General features: G+C 33.1%; 1 protein-coding gene across 2 annotated transcripts in view; it reads right to left on the minus strand.

The window, feature by feature from the left end:
* Positions 1 to 15,386, minus strand: part of LOC146995544 (uncharacterized) — a 328,926-nt gene extending 313,540 nt beyond the window's left edge. The window contains exons 1-2 of one of the 2 annotated variants that reach the window (XM_085824320.1): positions 15,268 to 15,386; positions 449 to 485 (exon numbers count right to left, since the gene is read on the minus strand). The gene's annotated coding sequence lies outside the window, so the exon portion shown is untranslated. Of the gene's footprint in view, positions 1 to 448; positions 486 to 6,705; positions 6,770 to 15,267 lie in introns of those variants that run through there. The other variant, XM_085824321.1, reaches the window with a different exon arrangement.
* Between the last annotated feature and the right edge of the window lie 300 nt (positions 15,387 to 15,686).

Raw genomic sequence — 15,686 nt, forward strand, 5'->3', positions numbered from 1 at the left:
AAAGAGTCGCTGATATTATCATCCAAGACTCATATTTTCAAACAACAGTAATTTATTTTATAAACATGAGGTTTAGAATAATCACTTTCCTAAAAATCAAATAATGACACAAACATCAAGTTCTTTGGAGCCTGAATTAATCAGAATCACAGAAGTTCAGTGGTTATGTAGAAATTATCCACAGCAGGACAACTCAGAAAGTTCTGGGGACAAGTAAAACATGTACCAAAAATTTTGGAATCATTTGCCATGATCTTTATTAAATAAATTTAAGATGATTTCTGAAAATAAAAATTCAACTTTCTTTTAAATTAAATCCTGGAAAGCACTTTCCTGTTTTCTCACATGTGCTTAAAATTCTAATTTAGAATGCAGTTGTCAAGAACTGAATTTATTGCCTATGAAAAAATATTTCATTTTTAGATTAGATATAAAAGAATTTTTTTACCTCAGTAGTACATAGAGACTTCAAACTGCAAAATGTCCTGCAAAAAAGAAATAAAAATGCATTTCAATAGTCAGTACATAACAGAATATGCTATACAATATTTACATATAAGTTGCTTCAAAGGATTAAACTGGGATGTAAATTTCTTCTGAAATTTAAGATGAATATGAAGAAGGTATACAATAAATAATTATGAAACTAACTTGAAGACCTTTAACCAAGAATTTAAACATGCTGCTAATTAATGTATACAGAATCATAGCCTTTAGTGCAGTAATAAGGAATAGCAAATGTAATAAACAGTAACTCTTTAATCAACACTAAGAAAACTGCTGAAACTGAACATAAAACACTAAGTTAATAATTTCAGAAACAGTTACAAAAAAATAATTGTTTAAAATCTTTACATATAACAACATAACACTGTTGGGCATAATAACAATTCAGCCTTTTAGGGCATAGTACATGCTGCAGAAAAGGTTTGAGATGGCACACAAATTGGTCTCAGTTCAGTTTTATATCCCTTTGGCCAGTGAAGGCAAACTCATTAGTCATCAGAGTCAATTATCAACAGTTTAGCACTGTATTTATTAATACTTAACTTGTATTCTCTTTTCGAGTATCTTCTTCCATTCATTCTCTGCATATGTCCAAACCATCTTATACCTTTCTCAACACTACATCTTTTTTCGCTCCACAACACTCCCTAAAATTAACTCAATACTTCAGTTTTTAAGTCTTAGTTAAACTATATATATATGTCGAATAAAACTTGATATTATACTTAATAATGATACTATTTTATTGATAAAAGAAAATTGCAAGATATCGAAAAACTTAAATAACAATAATGACTAACAAAACACTAACGTAAACAATGGCCTTGCATCTTCTTGAAAAGTTTGCATTTTGTATGTTGTTTTTAATTTTAAGCCTTATTCCAAGTTTTCATGAATAAGATGACTTCTCAATTTACTCTTGACAAAAAGTTCATGCTTGAAAATTATTGTTTGTATGAATATGTAGACTCGAATAAGGAAAACATCAAACGTTAGTTTTTTAAGCTGATTACATGAGTCGGGAATAATATTGTTACGAATTTGGTATTTAAAAAGCTAATGTTAGTTCAATTACAAATTAAATGATTTTATTTCTCGCGCAGTGCAGCGCGTGACGAATATTAAAAGAAAGCTAAGCCGTAAAATTGAAATTACAAGAGCGCGTGCATTAAATAAATAAATATCTCTTTTTGATTTCGAGAAAGTACTGGAAAATTCTAGCGCGTGATTTTAAAATCTTATAAAAGGAGGAAAACATCTCAGTTTGTAGTAGTTGCTTAGTTTGTTGTTGTTTAGAAAACTGCTCTTGTTGATTGTAGCGAATTCGCGGATTAGCGTTCTTTAGCTGTTTTTAATTGCGTTCTATTGGACATTTGAGTAGTTAAAAGATAACTACTGTGAGATATTGTAATACTGCATGATAATTTGAGAAAATTTAAGCATTTTTTTGTTGTGATAATAATAAATTTTTTTTTGTTCATTTTTCATCGGACTTGTGCATTCATTTCATAACGAACCCGTACGCACGCAACAATTTTTGGTGTCAGGAGTGGGGTTTGAATGCCAATAACAAGAGCGATGGAAGAGCAATTAAGGCAGTTAATATCAGCCTTTGCCTCATTTAAAGAAGAAATTAAAGAGGAAATGAAATTGGGCCAGGAATCCGTTAAGGAAGAAATGAAATTGGGCCAGGAATCCGTTAAGGAAGAAATGAAATTGGGCCAGGAATCCGTTAAGGACGAAATGAAAGCCGTTCAAGCTGGTCAAGAAGAAATGAAAAGAGAAATTACTTGCATAATAGAAAATAAATTTGAAGCTATGGAAGGCAGAATTGACGCAGTTGAAAAAGTTTCTTCCGTAAAAGATCATATTGAAGAAAGAGTTTCTTCGGTGAAAGAAGAAATAGAAGAAAGAGTTTCTTCTGTAAAAGAACATATAGAAGGGAGAGTTTCTGCTGTGGAGGAACGAATTGAAGGAAGAGTTTGTGCCGTCCAACACCAAATCGAACAACAAATTGATGAGAGAGTTTCTGCAGTTGCCAAAGAAATGGATACTTTAAAGAAATTCGTAACGTCGGCAGGGAGCAGGAGTGATGATTTTAAATTCTTACCAATGCCTGCTCGTCCACCTCTGAAGCTATCCACGTATGATGGGAAGACCTCCTGGCAGGTGTATAAGACACAATTTTCTATCGTGGCGGATGCGAATGGATGGGATTCCCAAGCTAAGGCCTGTCATCTCGCCGCTTCTCTAAGAGCCGACGCAGCGGATATCCTTCAGACTCTTCCCGAAAACAAAAGGTTAGATTTCGAAGCTCTATCCGGCGCTTTGGAGCTGCGCTTCGGCGAGAAATGTTTAAAAGACTACAGCAGGCTCCAATTAAAATCTCGTCAACAGCAGCCTACCGAAACACTTCAGGAGCTCGCCGCGGATGTTGAAAGGCTGTCCCATCTCGCCTTTTCGGAATGCCAGACAGAAACAAGGGAAATCCTGTCCTTACAATACTTTATCGACGGCATCCGAGATACTGAAATACAGAAAGCTCTTCGAATGGCAGATGTAAAGGACATAAAAAGCGCTCTGTTGTACGCCATGAAGTTCGAGGCAGCCCAGCAAGCAACTAGTAGAGATCGCTACCCAGTTAGAGCTGTGCGAGTCCATGAGCCAGTGGATCAACTGATGGCTCGTTTAGATGATTTAGCCAGACAAGTCGAAGATTTGATACGGAGTAGGAGCGAGAAGAAAGTGGCTCTAAGGTGTTGGAGATGTGGTAGTGAAGGTCACCTAAGACGGAATTGCAGAACACCCCAGGGTACGGAATATAAAGCAGATGATTTTACCAGACAAGTCAGTGGCTTGATACGGAACAGAAGTGAAAAGAAACTAATTCTAAAGTGCTGGAACTGCGGAGTTGAAGGCCACATACGAAGAAACTGCAGAACACCCCGAGGTACGGAAAATAAGACCATTTCCCAGCAACAACGCAGTAAAAAATTTAGTGACCATATCGAGGAACGGAGGTTGCCAGATAGTGAAAAACCTTGTTTTAAAGCTCTTAAAATTTATACAGTGAGTGGCAACAATAACGGACTGTCCATCAATGGGAATATCGATGGAGTTCCTTGCAGTATGATCATTGACACAGGAGCTAATGTTACCATCATTAGGAAAGATTTAGCTGAACAATTTAAAGATAAACTTATTTGGACGCCATCCTGTGTTACCCTTCAGACTGCGTCTGGTGACAAGATCGACATAACTGGGAAGTTAAACGTAAACATCACGTTTGGAAGTGCCGCCTACCATCACACGGCATATGTGGCGGATATTACAGATCCATGCATACTCGGATTGGACTTTTTAAGGAAATACAATTTTTCCTTAGACTTGAAAAACAACAAACTGCTTTCAGGATCTAAAGACATGACTATCCATCCTAAGAAGGGATCCTCACCTGGAAATGCCGACGCTTTGTCCAAAAGAACCAGCTCGAGAAACAGCCAAAATCATGCTAGGGTCGAAAAGAAACACCAGACTACCAGCTATTCTCATCTCAGATGCTCTTCGGTCGAGACCTTCGTCTGCCTTGTGACCGCCTGTTTCATCGCCGTACGGATGCGCCTTCATCGCCTGAGGAACACATCCAAGATGTCAAGGCCCGTTTTGAAGTGATGCACCGTTCCGCACGAAAGCGAGTGAACTTGGCGACGGAGAAAGTGAAGACCAGATACAACACGAGAGCTGCTGGACATAGATCCAACGAAGGAGACAAGGTGTGGTTGTGGAACCCGATTCGACGAAAAGGAGTCAGGCCTGATTTACAGTCACCTTGGGATGGTTCGCACACAATCCTAAACAGGCTAAATGACGTCATGGTTCGGATCCGTGAGTCTTCGAACTCTTACGACAGGTTAGCTCATTACTATGGCCATAGTACATAATGTAAATAATTGTAAATAGTATAAGACCATGGTCCATTTTGTTTTTAAATGTGTATTTGATTTGTTTTATGTATTGCATTTATTGTTCATGTTGTTTATTATTGTAATGTAATGCTTATTAATGCATTTATGCCACAGTTGTAAGTTTAGCTTCCTGTCCAGAGATTGTACTGCCCGGGACGTGCAGTCCTTGGGAAGGGGGCAGTGTTACGAATTTGGTATTTAAAAAGCTAATGTTAGTTCAATTACAAATTAAATGATTTTATTTCTCGCGCAGTGCAGCGCGTGACGAATATTAAAAGAAAGCTAAGCCGTAAAATTGAAATTACAAGAGCGCGTGCATTAAATAAATAAATATCTCTTTTTGATTTCGAGAAAGTACTGGAAAATTCTAGCGCGTGATTTTAAAATCTTATAAAAGGAGGAAAACATCTCAGTTTGTAGTAGTTGCTTAGTTTGTTGTTGTTTAGAAAACTGCTCTTGTTGATTGTAGCGAATTCGCGGATTAGCGTTCTTTAGCTGTTTTTAATTGCGTTCTATTGGACATTTGAGTAGTTAAAAGATAACTGCTGTGAGATATTGTAATACTGCATGATAATTTGAGAAAATTTAAGCATTTTTTTGTTGTGATAATAATAAATTTTTTTTTGTTCATTTTTCATCGGACTTGTGCATTCATTTCATAACGAACCCGTACGCACGCAACAATATTATTCTACATGTTAAAAATCAACATGTTTTCCTTTTCCAGGTTACTTGTGCTGTGAACTAAGCACACATTTATTTTTCTCCAATGTTTCTGCATCAGCACTGAAATGTTCAAATTTCAAGTTCCATGTTTTTTTTTTTTTTTTTAGCCAGCAATTGATTTCAGAGTTGCCAATGTGAATATTAAACAGAAAAATGCAATTCCGTTGCACTAGTATTAAGAGGTTTTTTTATCTAAAATTGTTGTTTTGAAAAGGCAAATGTCAATATTAGATCTATTTTCTTGGGGATGTTTCAATAGGCTTGGAAAGTGAATCAAAGTTTCTGTTTCAAAAATCTTGAGCAGAAAGAGATAATTTGCTTTCAATTGAAATAACTTCTTCCAACATCAGAAAAATTATGTTTCCTCTTCCCTGTAGTTTTTTGATTAAGCTGATTTAGATGAGATGTAACGTCTACCATAAAATAAAATTTTTGGATCTACTGATCATTCATTAGTTCTGGATTATAAACACTCATTTCAAGGAGTAATGCTTTAACTTCTGTTAATAAGGATGCAAAACATTTCAAAACATTTTCTCTTGATCACCAACGCACTTTATTATTCAGCAGAAGATCTGAGTACTCGCTCTCCATTTCAACTAAAAATTCTTTAAACTGGCGATGATTAAAAGCTTTAGTAGGTACTTTTCCGTTTCGCCGGCGCAAATCTCGCCAAGCAGACTTTGTTGGCGACAACACACAGTATACACATAAAAATGTTAACAAATGTTAGTTCTAAGAATTTTTTCTTCTGAAGGCATAAACATTTTAATATCATTTAAAATTTTGTAAAAAGACATTAATTTAAGAATTTACTATGCTTTCATGGTACAACATCTTAATTCCCCGGTTCATATCACGTGACCCCAATCTCAAGTAAACTACACTACAAAAATATAATTCTTACATTAATTTCAAGTTAAATCTTAATATGGAATACAAGTTTAAATGCAAGAATTATTTCAATTCGAACGAATAGCTTACTCAGAAATTACGTAAAATCGCAATGCTTTACTTCGCTAGTGCATTCTCATTAGAATTGATGAATTTAACCCTTGACTTTGCTTTTTCTATATTTTCGACTTCGGGTGAGCTGCATGATTGAATCCTAATTGACGTAATTACAGCGAATGGCCTTAGGGCATAAAATTGTACTATCTATTAAAAATTCTAGGTAATTGTACACCAATATTGAAAGAAACAATCAATCTGATAAGAAATGGCTGCGCCTTGTTTTGAAAATTGAGGCGTAAAAGGTTACCAGCGAGTATATTAAGTTTGGCATCGGTTGTACCATTTTTGGCGACTTTATTGCCTGCACCGGCAAAATGGAAAACTACCTTTTAGTAATAATGAGGTTAACAATAATATAATTATGAATTCCATAACTTTGCAAATTTCTTCTGGAAATGTCGAGCACAAAGCGCTTCTTGATGAATGATAACATGGTAAGTAAGATCTTGTCACTGATTTTTCCTTTCAAAATAATAACAAAAACGTTTCTTACCCCAGTCATTCTTTTCACCCTGTTTGTTGCAACTGAGACAAGTTTATCGTCTACCAGGAGACCAGAAGAAAAAGCAGAGTTGGCAGCTGTGGTTTATGAATATAAAAAACTATTTTTATTCGAATCCTGGTATATACCAACATTTTCTGTACTTTTTTTGGTTTAATTTATAAAATAAGTTCAAAAGCAATCTAAATAAATATATATATATATATGCATTTTTCAAGTACTGAAAAGGAAGGGCATGATGGGAATGATCTTCTAGCAATGGTGAAAGGGGTGGAATAGGACAAAATAGGTTGAGAACCACAATGTTAGATCTTTTAAGTATTAGTTAAAAAAAAATGAAGTTTGAAGTTTGAAGCTTTCCAGAGCATTCAATTATTATTAAATGAAATTTGTTTACATCTAATTAGAATTTTGGAACACTTCCTCAAAGAACCCGGCAAATGTAAACATCGCCAACTTTGGCGATAATAGTTCAAACCTGGTAATCCGGCAGATTCAACCTATTCACTTGTATGAAGGTTGCAACCATTCCTCTAACGTTCATTTTGTTGAATTATCACCGTTATTGCTCGCATTTGCCGATTTAAATTATTCTTCACTTATTTATTATTATTTTTTCGTATTTTCACTTTATTATTTATGAACTTTTAATAAATAGATAGAAATATTTTCATATAATTAAGGAAGTTTTCGGTGACAGATGCTAGTTTGTGGAAGAAAATATGGCGGGAGAGGGGTTAATGATAATTGGTAACACGGCTGCTTACGTAGTGTTAAGTACACAGAATCATGAGGTTTCCAACCGATAAAATATTTTGACTTCATCGCCCGCCAAAATATGCATTTTAAATAATTAATTAAGTAATGTTTTTATTATTGGTTATGATCATCTAAAATAATGAGAAAAACAATATTTATAGCTTAAAACTTTAACCAGATAATATATTGTTAATGCTTTTCCAACAATAACATTTGAGAAGATTTCAGGTGTGACACACAAAGAGATGATTAAACTGAAATAAAAAGTATTATTGACTCTCTAAAATGATAGAATAGTTTTATGGATACCCAAAGTCATCAAAATTAGCAAACCACTACTTCTGTAATGAATCCAAGTGCAAATGACTCTTCAAAAGTAATAAAATGTACAACTTTAAAAGTTTTATTAACAATGCTACTGAATAGAATTTCAGTACTGAAAATTGTCAAATATACTATGAAAGACAGGCAGTTGTTTCAACATAAAATGCTTTAAACTGTTTACAAGTAAATTGTTTATGTAAAATGGATGTATTAAAAGTCATGCATTCATTAATTTATTACAGGCACATGGCTCTTATCGAACTAAGACTGTCACCGAATGATTGTTTGGAATCGACATTTCTTGCTGTCTGAAACCTACTTCACCTTTGATGTAAATATGCAATTGTGGTTCTCATTGACATAAAGTTTAGCCACTCCTGATCGATTATATACGTCTACTGTATTTATACCTATTATACTAATTATCAGATACAATTTTGAGAATATCAACAAGCAAAACACTTAAAAATTAAAAAAAGACACTTGTAGTAGAAATATTAATATTCTATATGAATTATGGAAAGTACATGTAATGAATAATACCATGACCAAACACTTAGACAGATCTCAATTTTTCCAAGAAATTGCCAAGAAAAAGGGTCATTATTACAAAGCTCAATATTACATGATTTTTCTACTTCCATTAGGCTTTATATATTGTTTTCTGTGCTAACTTGAATTCAATACAAATTTATTTTCGTACATCGTGTTTAACCGGTTAATTTTGAATTTTCACTTCCATATGCTTAATATATTGTTTTCTCTGCTAACGTGAATTTATGTTACTTATTCTTTAATTAGTTTGATTATATACTTTAAATATCATGTTTACGTGGCTTACTTCCATGTGTTTTAATATCTCATAACCGACGCCCATCAACCTCAGGTGAACTTGGCGAGTAAAACAGCAACGGTGCAAATGAGTTCTCTGTGGATGAAAACCCAGAATTTCTAAATAAATCAAACACATTCATGAAAACAAGCAATTTCAAAAGTCATTATAATAACAGTAGTCAAGAAAGCATAAAGTTACCAGCAAGAAATTTCTAACAAAGTTAAAGACCATACATATAATCCAATTGCTATATTAATCAAAATAAATAAGAAATTCAGTACAAAGTCTGAAATCCAGACATCCATTATACGAAATGATCTAAAATCCAGACCTCAAAACCACCAACAACATTTTTCTCCTAGGTTTTAAGCATGCACATTTCATTCCACCCCCCTCCGAACATAATAAAACATCTGGAGAGTGCCAATTCTTAATTTCACTTTGACACTAAATGAAATACCTTGTTACTGAAGAAACAAACCTTTTAGCATAAATATGTACGATCAGGATCAGTAATTTGGTTTCATTGCTGCGTATCTGCTTTTTGGTACACATCTCAAACTGAAACATTCCACATAGATACATCATTGATCTGATGCCAACCTGGGGAATCATTATTTATTATACTTTCCTTTCATCACCGCATATTTATCAAAACATGACAACTTCAGTAATGACTCATGTAGAGATGCCTAAACAATTTTTCTTGTTAGTAATTAAATAATAAAGGAGTATGGTAACCTTATATGTTGACATTATGTTTGGCGATGATTACAGATTTTAGTTAAATGTGCTAAAAAATATTTACGAGGAAACATTTACCAAACATTTCTTTCCATGTGATAAAAATAGATTTTGTTAATGACACTCATAGACCCAAAGATTAAATTTATAGCTATTTGAATTAAGAATAACTGATTTGTTATTCACATAAACCCAGAACCAGCACCAGGGCTCGTATGACTGCAGAGACTCAGAGAATTTAGGACCCACAGAATGAATGGCGAAATCTGTAGTATGGTTCTAAATCCAGAAAATACCACTACCGATAGTGAAGCAAGTGACAGAGAAGTTACTGAGAATGAGAAAATTTCGATTGACAAGTTAATCGGAATTCCGAAACAGCAGTTACAGGACTTCAACAATGTAACTAAGCAAGGGATTATGCCTGTCTACAGAATTAAAGAGAATGTATTAGCGCAACAAATAGAGCAACTTAAACAACTTGCATTGAGAGAAATGTTTAATAAGGCAAACAAATCAATATTAAGCTTCTTCTTCTTCTTTTTTTTTTTTTTTTTTTTTTTTGTAAATTTTGATACCCTTTAGGTCATAAATAATTCATTATTTCATAAACTTTATCCATGTACGTGTCGACCTATTTTCACTTTAAAAAAAAATCCCCGAATTGCACAAAAATGGCATTGCACACTCTTTTAACTTTATCCATGTACATGTCGACCTATTTTCACTTAATCCCAGAATTGCAAAAACTTGCATTGCGCACTCCCTTTACTTTATCCATGTACACATCGATATATTTTCACTTAAAAAGTCAAAGGAGCACCAAATTCTACAATATAGGCAAACAAAAAATACATAATCTCAATAAAATAAATTTTAAACCAAACAATAAAATAACATAAAAAAAGAAAAACATGTTATACATTTAAACACTACCAAAAACAAATATTCACTTACCATGATTTTTGAATTTGCTTCGTACACCCACAGCCACGTAAAAATCAAAATATCAATCATACTCAAATGATTTTTTTCAAACCAGGTACTCTTTCTGATCGAACACTTCACATAGTGACCATCTGAACCTTTCTTCTTACAAACCCATTCAAATCCATCTAAACGGTTTTTACGTTCGACTAGACGCATAGCCTTCCTACATACAGAACACTTATAATGGCTACTAAGTAAACCTACATTTACAACCAGTCAATTAAAGCTCTGGTTGATCTTTACAATATGGTAACTGGTAGTTTGGCGACATTTTGGAGGCGATAAAGGTTACTACCTGGGACTTTGGTAATAATGTGAGCAGTACTCAGTTCCGATTACGCATTATTTTGTGTGAGGGAAATGAGAGATCATGGGATATGTCATGTGATATTAATAGACAAATTACGGTTCTTTAATCGGAAAAGGAGGGAAATCGGGAAAAAATCTGGAAATTTTGTATTTGGTTTATTCTGTGTTGTGTAAAACAGTGTTCATGAATTTTTGGATCCCATGGCCGTAACTAAAGAAAAGTTTATCGGACACGTAATCAAGATTCTGAAGAAGATGAGGTAAGTTAGTATTTTTAATTATTTGAGGATATTATTTTTATGCATTGTTCTAAATGTAAGGTGGAAGTAAAGGAATTTGGTATTATTGGGAAAATTGTTATTAGCAATGATTTAGTTTAAAGTAATTAGGATTGTAAGGTAATTTTTATTAATTTAATGTATGTGCTCATTTATATTTTAAGTAGTGTTTTTGAATTTAATTATATTTTAATTAAATGATAGTTATTTTGTGAATTTTATGTTTGTAGGAATTTGGTATACGTTTCAGTTGAAGTAAACGTGCATGGAAATAATTTAAATCTGACACTAAGTATTTGTAATGGTTGCGGTATGAATTCGTTGGTGACGTTTATAATATAATAGATGATTTAGAGGTAAAAGTTTTTGGATATTTTATTTATTTTATATGTGGAAATGTTCATATTTGGAAAGGGTAAATACTTTTTCGCGATTAGGTAATTTCATATATGTTCTTTTTACTGGGTTTAAAGATTGAGAAAATTGTCATGTATTTTCGTGAAATTTTTCTAATTTATGAGAAAAAAGCAGTGTACATGGATATAGTGAAGAGTGTGTGCAATGCCATTTTTGTGCAATTCTGGGATGTTTTTTTAAGTAAAAATAAGTCGGCGTGTACATGGTTTATGTGTATGTGTTATTTTGAAAAACGCGTAAGGAGTATGGTATTGTGCACTTTTTCCCAATTTTGCAGTGAATATTTGTCATGATTAAGCAGTTTTGTTAGATAAAATTTCTAGCATAAGTGTAATTCGGCTAGTAGATTGTTGGAAGAAGTGTTCAGTAGATAAAAAGAAAAGAAACATGTCTTCGGCGTCGGGAAAAAAAAAAATAGAGGGTTGCTGTAGGAGAGTTGGTCGCCAAATTTTCGCCAAAAAAACGCCAAGTTACCATAATGTAAAGATCAACCGAAAGCTCTTTTTCCTTTTGCTCCAAATTGTACAGAAATTTCAAATTAATCTTACTACATTCGGCCATTCTACAGTCTAAAGAATCAAACCACCACACACCACAAAAACGCTTACAAAACATCCCATGATTCAAAATTTCCCAGAATCTTACACCCGATTATGTCACAATAGGGTTTCCATAACATTCAACTACTCAGGCTGCCATAAATGAAACAACAACTTGGCGATAAATCAAACAACAACTTCACCATAATACAAGGGGTACCTTAAAGTCTACTCTACCCCAATTTTTTTACTTGCTATTTTCAAGTTGGCAATTTTGAGAAACGTGCAGAGCAGTGGGTGATTCTGCACTCTACCAGTTTGTCGGCAAGGGATCTTCTAGGATTTTACCCAAATTTTAATTAACATAATCTAATATTTTAAAGTTGCAATTGCATAACATTATGGGAAGAAACGTATTCATGGAAAGGTTGTTTCACATTACGGAAAGCTTCTATCAATCTACAACTTTTATTTATTTTTAATTAAAACAAATTTTAAGACTATTTAACAGGAAGAGAGAAATAAAATAGAATGGAAATATCCCCATTAAAAATAATCAATAAACATCCTGAATTATTAAAAAAAAGTGTGGAAATTTTTCTCTTCCTAAATATTTAACATTACTGGATAAATAGTAGCATTTAGGCTGATTAGCATATTTCAGCTAAATATCCACTGTATCCTTAATTCTTACTCATCTATTACAATATAAATATACCTAAGTTTGAAAAGTAATATTAGGTACTTTTCCATTTTGCTGGCACAAACGATAAAGTCGCCAATAATGGTACAACTGATGCCAAACGGAATATCTTCGCTGGCAACCTTTTACCCTTCATTTTCAAAACAAGTCGCAGCCATTTCTTATCAGATTGATTGTTTCTTTCAATACTGACATACAATTACATAGAAGTTTTACAAGATTGTTAAATTTTTTGCCCTAAGACCATTCGCGGTAATTAATTACGATGCAATCACACCACTCATCTGAACGCAAAGATATAGAAAAGGCAAAATCAAGGGTTAAATTCATCAAATCTAATGAGAATGCACTAGCGAAGTAAAGCACTGCGGTTTTACATAATTTCTGAGTAAGCTATTCGTACGAATTAAAATAATTCTTGCATTTGAACTAGTATTCCATAAGATTTAACTAGAAATTAATGTAGATAATTACTGAGAGAATTATATTTTTGTAGCGTAGTTTACATGAGATAAGATCACTTGGGGTCACGTGATATGAACCGGCGAATCAGGATGAAAGCAAAGTAAATTCTTAAATTAATGTCTTTTTACAAATTTATTGTCTTTATTTATTCGTTTTTTTGCAAAATTTTAAACCACATTAAAATGCTTATGCCTTCAAAATAAAAAATTCTTAGAACTAATATTGGTTAAATTTTTTAGTTGTATACTGTATGTTGTCGCCAATAAAGTCTGCTTGGCGAGATTTGCGCCGGCGAAACGGAAAAGTACCCAATATTATAATTAAATTGTCTTGGACTAAATATCTCACAAGATTAATAAAGTTCTGCTTCAAGTAAGAGAAAAGCAGTTATGTAATTAATTGATAATACTGTATTATATTCTACAAGACATCTTTGTGCGTTTTCCAAGAGGTTTCACCTTTCAAATTCTGCCCTGCTTCAGAAAATATGTTATAGTGTCAAAAGCTGTTAAATACATGATTTTAGAAATTTTCAGAAAGATCATTTCAAAAATTTGGCTAATCTTTGGAACATGGTAACAGGTAGTTTGGTGACATTTTAGTAAGGCGATAAAGGTTACTAGCTAGGATTTTAGCAATAATCTGAGAAGTACACAGTTCGAATCACAGATTATTTTGTCTCAGAGAAATGAGAGATCATGAGACATGTCATGTGACATTTTTTGGAAAATTCCAAACAGGATTTTAGCTAATAAGCACTTAGAAACAATTTCGCTGCTAAAGTGCAGAATCGCCCACTTATTTGTTTGGCGCTTTTTACAAGAGTAAGAAGAATTGGATTTTTGTAATTATTTTTTATTATTTTTTAAGTGAAAATAGGTCGATGTGTACATGGATAAAGTCATTTTTGTGTGCGCAATACCAAAGTGTGCACAATGCCATTTTTGTGCAATTCTGGGATGTTTTTTTAAGTTATAATAGGTCAACGTGTACATGGATATCGTGCATATGCAATTCTTAAAAACGCAGCAAGCAGTGGGCGATTCTGCCCTTTCTCCCAATTTCGCACCTAATCTTCGTCATGATTAAGCACTTTTGTTCCATAAAAGTTCTAGCATAAGCGTAATTCGGCTAGCAGATTGTTGGAAAAATGTTGAGTAAAAAAAAAATTAAATAAAACATGCCTTTACTTCGTGAAAACAAAATGGCATCCAAAAAAAAAAAAAAAAAATCTAGCAGCTTGCTGTAGCAGTTATGGTCGCCAAAGTTTCGCCAAGTTACCATAATCCTAAGATTCACCAAAAAATTTACTAAAAAATTCCCTTTTTCTACTTGCAAACCAATAACAAATTTAAGAGTTTCTAGTTTATTTACAGTATGAGCTCCGTCTAAGGTATTTTGTGCGTTATGGCATTTTGTCCCATTTTTAACGAGCATTTTAAGCTAAACATACGGTTCTGAAGAATAATGGTCAACTTAATATAATATGTGACATGACGAAAATATGGTCAGCCTATTTTTGAACTTATACTTTACATCTGGATTTATTGTAAAATGAAGACTAAGAAAACGCATAATTCAAGGAAACTAACATTTTATACTCTTAGTTTCGCACATTTAAATATTCTGTCCCTTTTTTAGGAAACTACACATATTCGATTACATTTGTATATCAAGCATTTTTCTTTACTTGTATATTGAATTCCTACATACAAACGGATCACGAATATAAATATTTTCGCTCTAGTGTAGAACTGAGTGTCCCTTCGCTTCGCGACAATTTTTTTTTTTAAATTTTGGCGATGAAACCTTACTTCTGGTTACCATGATAGTTTTAACTCGGTTTTAGCTTCCTGATTTTATTTAAATGAAAATAGATTGATTTTATGGGCAAATTTAAGGCAGTGCGCAATGCCTAGTTTGTGCAATTCTAGGATTTTTTTTTTTTTTTTTTTTTTTTTTTTTTTTTTTTTTTAAGTGAAAACAGATCAATGTGTTCATGGACACAGAGTCTGTACAATTCTTTGACTTCTTATTTTTGTTTTATGTAGCGACCATCAAGAAATTGTACCTTCCTGGTGCCAATCTTGGCATCAAAAAAAGAATCGCCAAAAAACAAGGGGCACACAATTGTAAACTTTTACCAATATTTTGTGTAGTTGAAAAAAATATATATAAGTGAATACATACACAGCAAGCCTTTTGAAGCGTTCTTCTTCATCACCCGCATCAATATCCATTGAAGTCTCGGAACTTTTAAAAACAAAAGCACACGGTAAACAACACATTTGTTCATTGGCGCAAACACAACCAACGAATCAGCTTTACGTTTCAACGTTGCCAAATCGCGCAATTTTTGACAAAACTATGCTCCAAAATTCATGTGCTTGCGTTTTGGGGAAATTTTCGCTGCTCTTTTTTCTTAAACGCACATATGTTAAAATAACTTTTCTATTAAAATTAATTTATAATAAAAAGATCTTGCCCCCCAGATGGTATAGTGTTTAGGAGCTACTCTAATTTTTTATTATTTAATTTCTTCAAATATAATGCAAGACTCTAACATTTGGTGGCAACAGTTTGAAAAGTAAAACCAAGGAGGTTAGAAT

Source organism: Stegodyphus dumicola, chromosome 9 (assembly GCF_044657685.1).
Source record: "Stegodyphus dumicola isolate Sdum_Otavi_A_Nest chromosome 9, ASM4465768v1".
Lineage (NCBI taxonomy): Eukaryota > Metazoa > Arthropoda > Arachnida > Araneae > Eresidae > Stegodyphus > Stegodyphus dumicola.